Consider the following 8,534-nt stretch of genomic DNA (forward strand, 5'->3'; position numbering starts at 1 on the left):
TTTTTAATGTGTGTACAATTGGAGACCGGCTGAACTTGTGCTTAATACACAAGGGGCTCAGTATTGTTGTGCTCATTAGCACGAACTACCAGACGCTCTGAGTCGGAGCATTTCAATTCATTTAAACCGTAAATGAGTATGTAGAATTGTTACTTTGTCGTGTTTATGTATATCGGGATGTTCTTCGTTTTAATTTAAGAAAGTCATTCATGCTCAATTAGACCAGATGAGGGTCCGAGATGACTAACGCCATACTCAAGTGCAATTAGTCACGACACCAACGAGAGCAGCAGCTGTGGGTTTGAATTTGAACGCGAATCCTATTAAAGCGGGTTTTATTTGCACTGAGAAATGATACAGATTCATATGTAAGCGAACGTTTTTTCGGTTGCCTGTATCATATATACATTTGTGTCTGCACAGGTCTTCTGCACACTGAGGGGCGACGTGTTGCACTTTATCCAAGTTTGTTTTTAATGTGTGTCAAGTTGGAGACCAGCTGAACTCGTGCTTAGTACACAAAGGGCTCCGCATTGCTGTCCTGATTAACACGAACTACCAGACGCTCTGAGTCGGAGCATTTCAATTCATTTAAACCGTAAATGAATATGCTGGTCAGGTTAATATGGAATATGAATTCACTTTTACGTACTGTTTGCTGCTTCTTATCCTTGTTACAGCGGTAAAGTACCTTTTCAAGCAAAATTATAACTGTATTTTCAGATGCATCATCAGAAACTGAACTTGCGTTTCCAATCAAGTTTTCTGCACTCTTAATTGTACAATTGACGAAGTCTCCTGATTGGCCGGGGTGGGATCGCACCCAGGTGGTGTGAGAGAGGTCTGGGGCCCAGAGCGGAGGGAAACGTCATTTGTCGGATCAGATCACAGGAGAGAGGCAGCGCTGGAGTCCTGTCGTGAACACAGCAGAGCTGACTGGGCTCGGAAGCAGAGGTACCGCGTGTGGGTGATGTACAGTGTTCAGCGCAAACTTCATACTGACCGCTGTGGGTCAGTTATAACGAGCTCTCGGAGAGCAATCTGCTGTCTGGAGAAGAGCTACAGCTCTGAGCTCAACGCTACGAAAGAAACCGTGCGGAGTGAAGCTGGAGACCAGCTGAACTTGTGCTTAATACACAAAGGCCCAGTATTGTTGTCCGGATTAACACGAACTACAAGACGCTCTGAGTCGGAGCATTTCAATTCATTTAAACCGTAAATGAATATGCTGGTCAGGTTAATATAGAACTATTACTTTGTGTCGTGTTGATGTATAACGGGATGATCCTGTTCTTGATTTAAGAGGGTCATTCATGCTAAATTATACCAGATGAGGGTCCGAGACTACTGCGTTTGAATTTGAACGCGAATCCTATTTAAGCGGACTTTATTTGCACTGAGAAATGAAGATTCATCCGGAGATTCTTCATATGTAAGCGAACGTTTTTCTCGGTTGTGTGTATCATATATACGTTTGTGTCTGAACGGGTCTTCTGCACTTTTAGGGGCGACGTGTTGCACTTTAAGTTTGTTTTTAATGTGTGTAAAGTTGGAGACCAGCTGGACTTGTGTTTAATACACAAGGGGCTCCGCATTGCTGTCCTGATTAGCACTAACTACAAGACGCTCTGAGTCGGAGCATTTCAATTAATTTAAATCGTAAATGAATATGCTGGTCGCGTTAATATAGAACTATTACTTTGTGTCGTGTTGATGTATAACGGGATGTTCCTGTTCTTGATTTAAGAGGGTCATTTGTGTTAAATTAAACCAGATGAGGGTCCGAGACTACTGCGTTTGAATTCTGAACGCGAATCCTATTTAAGCGGTTTTTATTTGCACTGAGAAATGCTAAAGATTCATACGGAGATCCGAAAAAAAAACGTTCGTTACCTATGAAGGATGTCTCGTATATACACTTGTCTGAACAGGCTTCAGCACTTTAAGCAGCGACATGTAATGTACTTTATCTGAGTTTGTTTTTAATGTGTGTCAAGTTGGAGACCAGCTGAACTTGTGCTTAATACACAAGGGGCTCCGCATTGTTGTCCTGATTAGCACGATCTACAAGACGCTCTGAGTCGGAGCATTTCAATTCATTTAAACCGTAAATGAATATGAAGAATTATTTTGTGTCGCGTTTATGTATAACGGGGTGTTGTCCTTTTTAATTTAAGAAGGACTATCATGCTAAATTATACCAGGTGAGACTACAAGCGCGTTACTCAAGTGCAATTAGTCACGGCACAAACGATCTGAACGCGAATCCAATTATAGCGGCTCTTATTTGCAGTGATGAACGGTTTTATTTTTCGGTTGTATGTGTCTGCACGGACCTGAGGGCGTCTGATCAGGGGAGCTACACAGTGAGGGACCTTCAGGGAAACACCATCAGCACTGTGATCGTCACTGTGGAGGGTGAGCAGGTCTACAGCAGGGGGACTAGAGGGGTCTCCACTCCTGACGGAGGGGGGTTCTTATATCGCTCTCTGTCCTGATTGTCTTCCAGCTCACAGAGACAATGTCACCCTGCAGGCTGGAGCCTCTCTGTCTGTCCCCCTGCTCACTGGAGAGCCAGTGGAGGTGCTGTTTGACCCTGTAGGCTCAGGAGACTGGACCTCAGTGTGTTCTGTCCAGAGCAGCACAGCCAGCTGTGTCCCCCAGTACAGAGACAGAGTGTCAGTGGACAATCAGGAGCTGAGGCTGCAGGAGCTGAGGGCGTCTGATCAGGGGAGCTACACAGTGAGGGACCTTCAGGGAAACACCATCAGCACTGCGATCGTCACTGTGGAGGGTGAGCAGGTCTACAGTAGGGGGACTAGAGGGGTCTCCACTCCTGACAGAGGGGGGTTCTTATATCGCTCTCTGTCCTGATGGTCTTCCAGCTCCACTCACTCTCCCGGTCTGAGAATTGAGAGGCTCAGAGACGGACTGTCCTACTGCACCACCAGAGACGGAGGAGAGATCCCCATCAGAAGAGGCACCAGACTGCTTACAGGTGGGACAAATCCCACTCTCTTCTTCATCTGGGGTGTGTCAGGATGTGATCTCAGTGTTGAGAGATGAAAAGACTTTCCTGCAGCTGTGTGGGGGTGAGTTCAAACTGGGAAGAGAGCCAGACTGATACCTCGAGGAGGCAAGAGCAGTGGTCCTGTGAGGCTGCTTGTGCTCTGTGTGGGACATCCTGACGGTCGGTCAAGGGCAGATGAAGGAGGTGTGTTTAGTCTTTAAATCCTCTGGAAAAATGCAGACGTTGGTTGCATTACTTCCTTGTGGAAGTGTTTATTCCCAGCAGGTGGGTGGAAGTTGGAGCTTGCTCTTGGATGGGTCATATCTACACTTCATTACACAAAGGCTGGTGGAGGTGGGGAACAAGCTGCCCGGCCATGTTGTTGAACCCTGGCTTCTCTCAAGATCCTCCAGACTTGTAACTCCTAACTGCCAGAGGGTAAGATGGGCCAGATGACTCCTCCTCTTTGTGATCTGTCTTGTCTGTTGTAGAAAAAACAACTCATTGTAGTTCTTCCTCAGTCTCATCCACCCTCATGTTCCTGTTTGCTGAATAAAGCTGGGCAGGACCATGAAATTAGCAATGACACTGAGGAGGAGAACTCGCTGCCTGTGCTGAAGGGTTTCTGGTCTTGAAATTTACAGGGAAAGGAAGCAGAGCCCACCCTGATGGGAGATCGCAGCACGAGTGAGTCTGATCTTCACCCTGTTCTCTGCTCTCCTTCTGCATGTGTGTCCACTGGCTCAGTCACGGAACAGGAGAGAGAGCTGAGTGAGGTGCACTTGTCCTGTATTTATACAGTCTAGAGACACCTGACCTGTGTTTATACAGTCTACAGAGGCGCACCTGTCCTGTATTTGCATGGTCCAGAGGCGCACGGTCTAGAGACGCACCTCTGCTATATCTACAGTATTTATACAGTCTAGAGACGCGCGGTCTAGAGACGCACCTGACCTGTATTTATTTATACAGTCTAGAGAGGCACGGTACAGAGTCACACCTGTCCTGTATTTATACTGTACAGAGCAGAGACGGCTACTTCACTGTCAGGTTTAGTGTGGTTGTAATTGGAGTATCACCAGCTGTTTTGAGCATATGATGTTAATATTAATATCTGACCAGGTATGAGTATGTCAATAAAGTTTGTCGTTCATCTCTGATTCTCCTCACAAGCCCACGAGATTCCCTGGAAAACAGATGGAAGTTTGGACCAGATCAGTGGAAATCTGCAGGTGTTGCTTCATGAAGGACAGTTTTGTACCAAAACAACTGAAAACCCAACGGAGAATTAAAGAGGGCTCCCTTTCTGGGATATTCTCTGTACTTGTTAACCACTAAACCAGATGGTCTCTCCAGTCTGTTTCCTGAATAATTGGTTAATTTGCCTATTTCCCATGCTGGGAATGCACTGGGATGGTAGGTCACTAAACCAGTTTCTTTCCTAAATATCTTTTTGTGTCTTCACTGTCCTGAATCTTCACTAATCCAGGCAGTCTTTTTTCCTGAATATTATGTTGGATATTCAGTTTACTGGATAGTAATTGTAATGGTTAGTCACAACACAGTCTTTGTCCTGAATACTCACTCTTATTCACTGTAATGGCCAGTCACTTACTGGTATCTTGTTGTAAAAGATAATTACAATTATTCACTAACTGATATCCACTGTGAGTGGTACTGTGTGTTCATTGTAACAGATAAGCACTGTAATTATTCTCTGACTGATATACCCTGTACTGGGTATTCACTGTCATAGATAACTTTCTGTGTTGGACATTCACAGTAATGGTTTCCAAGATATTCTCTAAAATGGTAAGTCACTACACCTGTAGATGTCATTGTTTATCATTTCATTAAACATTTGCTGTACAGAATGTTCACTGCAGTGGTTGGACACTAAACCAGTCACTGCCTTCTATGAATTATTGCGTCCTCACTATGCTGGGTGTTTAGCAATGGCTGTACAAAAAACATTGGTTTATTTGGTGAATATTGTACTACATAGTTTGTGCTGGGTATTCACTGGAACGCAGTGAGTCACTAAACCAGTTGGTCTCTGTGCTGGGTGTTCACTGGAATGGTGAGTCACTAAACCAGTCGGTCTCTCTGTGTTCACTGGAATGGTGAGAGGAGTGGGGTACCAGCCAGGTGAGAGCTGGAGGAGTGGGGTACCAGACAGTTGAAGCCAAAGAACATTCCTGTGGGACACTGAACATCCTCAACCATGATCTGTGGGATCCTGAAGGAGGAAAATTCAAGAGGGAGGACAGACGACCCAACATCGGAGCTCTCTCCCAGTCGGACACCAGTAGCCCCATCGGCTCCATCTCTCCGGTCGTGTCGTCTGGACGTCGGGCTCCAGGATCTCAGGGAAGGTTCCCTCCTCCCAGCCTGGCTCAGGCCTGAGGAGTCTGGAAGATCTGGGAGAAGCCAACAGGAAGAAACTCCTCCTGGACCTCGACTCTGGGAGGAGCCCAGCGCCTGGACCCCCCCGGAGACTCGGGCTGACCAGGAGGAGGAGCCCAGGGGTGTCAGGAGGAGGTGAGGAAGGGGAGAGAGCCTGTGGACAACACGCCTGTGTTTCTCCAGGACGGGTCTCCAGAACAGCAGCTCTGGACCAGAGCAGTCGGGACTCAGTGGAGCACAGCCTGCCTTCAGGCATGTTTATTCCCACCAGGAGCCAGGTCAGACCCTGTACCAGGCAGGAGAGGGCACCCCCAGACCTGCAGGTAGAGGACAAGAGGATGTTCTTGACTGGTCAGCGCAGGATACAGGGTAACCCATCAGCACTGAAGGGCACGAGGTGCCAGGCAGGTGAGTGCAGACCAGATGAGTCTCTCCTTCACTGGCTGTCCCTCGCAGGTGACGCTGGTCTTGCATGATCGGGGCTGATCAGATCAATCTGGGTTCCACAGACTCCGAGGGGACAGAGCAGGAGTCGTCTCGGGGAGACATCCAGGGTGACCCGATCTCTTGCTTGCTGGAGCCTGCGAGGATGACCATGATGACGAAGAGCTGCAGGTGACCCTGATTCAGGCTGCTCCTGGGAGACGAGCTCCAGGCGGAGAGCCAGTGGACTCCTCCTATCGGGGCTCCAGGGGGTGACCCTCAGGGCTGTGTCCTGACCTCCTGCTGTCTCTCGCCCACAAGAACCTGGTCAGTGTGCTGTTGACCCTACACTCTCGAACCCGAGTCCACCCTCCAGCTCGAGCACAAGGTCAGGTTAGTCCTGTCACTCCTGTGTCACACTCAGGGCATGAACACACAACCCTACTAGTGAGAGAGGAGAACTGTTATAAAGTTACTAGTATTGATATTGGAGCCTGGTGAATAAGTGTTATTGTTGAATTAACACAATGTTGAGTGACAGGTGAACGCTGGGCTGAAGACAGATGACCAGGCACAGAGAGACTGCAGAGCCAGACTGCTGCCCTCAGACACACGAACCAGCTGTCACAGCTGTGCAGCCTACAGCAGCGTGTCCTGGGATGGAGGTGGGATGCTCTCTCCTGTCTCTTTTCCCTTTTCCATTTTCCAGTAAGTCCAGTGGCTGACAATGGGAAGACATGTATGTATGAAGATTGAACCCTTGTTTTTTTTTCCCTCTATTTTTCCAGGATGTCCAGGGGCAGACAGTGGAGAGATGGGTATGGCTGGGATAGAGGTTGGATGTTCTCTCCTAGAATCGTTTCCCTGATTTTCTAGGATGTCCATAAAATGGACAGTGGGAAGACGGGTATGGAGGAGGAGTTGGAATGGATGTTGGATGCTCACTCCTGTCTCTTTTCTCATTTTCCAGGATGTTCAGGGGCTGCCAGTGGGAAGATGGGTATGGATAGGAGAGACCATCAATCCCCATTGTCTCCAGCAGTGTCTCCTGCTCTGAGGTCAAACAGGTCAAACAAAGTCAGGGGTCAAAGGTCAAGGTGGACTTCAATGCAGGGGAAGTCAGTGGGAAGACCAGTGTGGATGAAGTGTTGGGATGGAGGACAGGCTCTGTCCTGTATTCATTTCTGTAGTTTTCCAGAATGTCCAGAGGCTGCCAGTGGGAAGACAGGTATGGTTGGCAGTTGGGATAGAGGTTGGTCACCCTCTCCTGTAATCTTTCCTTGGTTTTCCAGGATGTCCAAAAAAAAATTGATAATTGGAAGACCGATTTATAGATGGGAAGACTGAGTTTGGATGCTGTCTAGGATGTCCAGAAAACAGACAGTGGGAAGACCAGTGTGGATGGAGGTTGATGCTCTGTCCTGTTTTCATTGCTGTAGTTTTCCAGAATGTCCAGAGGCTGCCAGTGGGAAGACAGGTATGTATGAGGAATTGGCATAGAGGTTAGCTGCTCTCTCCCTGTTTTTTTCCTTATTTTCCAGGAAAAGTGCAGAGCCTGACATTGTGGAAGACAGGTATGTATGAAGGCTGAACCCTGTCCTGTGTTCTTGTTCCCTAATTTTCCATGATGTCCACAAGCAGACAGTCAAGAGGCAGGTGTAGATATGGTGTTGGGATTGATCCTGAACTCTCTCTCCTGTATTTTCCGGGCTGACCAGAGGTGGCCAGAGGGAAGACGGGTATGCATGAAGATTTGAAACCTCTCCTGTCTATTTTCAGGGCTTTTTGACTGTGGGTTGCAGGTTTGATTCCAGAGGGGGACACGGTCTTGTACCCCAGAGTGAGGTACTTTGCTCAGATGGACTGTTCTGATCATGGTTATCAGTGGCTGTACTGTAGGGAGTGGAGTGTTGACAATGGTGTACTCAATTCTCAAGAGTATTGTACCTTAATACACTGACACATCTGTGTGTTGAACTTTCACCTGTACTGAGCTTTGTTACTCAATGATATAGACCAGGGTGCTGAAGTCTTTCCTATATAATACTTGAACACCCAAACCTGTGTACTGTACTCCCATCTCCACTGAGCGTTAATACTGGTAATCCTCACACTTGTATAAGTAACTCTCTCCTGTCCTGAGCTTTAATTCTCAATGACAGACCTGTGTGCTGAGCTATCCTGTGGACTGTGCTGTAATACTGAAACCAGCGTGCTGAACTTGTACTTAATTTAATTCTCACATTGACACACGAGTGCTGAACTCTCACCTATTACTGTGCTTTCATACTCAAGTGTGTACTGACCCCTCATGTGGACTGGACTATCATACTTAAACCAGTGTGCTGAACTCCAACTTGTAAGTGGGCTTTAATACTCAAACTCTGTGCTCAGCTCTCACCTGGACTGGACTAAAATACTTAAACCACTGTGCTGAACCTTAACTTGTAAGTGAGCTTTAATTTTCAGAGACGTGTATGCTGAACCTTCATCTGTAGTGTACTTCAATACTTGAATCTGTGTGCTACACTCTTCCCTTGATTGAGTTTTCATACTTGATGTTGTGCCTGTGTGCTTTACTCTCACGTGTTTTAAATTCTCAGATCGGTGTGGTCAGCTCTGGACTAAAACTTAAACCAGTGCTTTTTTCTGTGTTTTAAATACTGAAACCTGTGTTCTGAAGTCTCCTCTTCAC

Source organism: Lepisosteus platostomus, chromosome 5, assembly GCF_059453375.1.
Source record: "Lepisosteus platostomus isolate fLepPlt1 chromosome 5, fLepPlt1.hap1, whole genome shotgun sequence".
Classification (NCBI taxonomy): domain Eukaryota; kingdom Metazoa; phylum Chordata; class Actinopteri; order Semionotiformes; family Lepisosteidae; genus Lepisosteus; species Lepisosteus platostomus.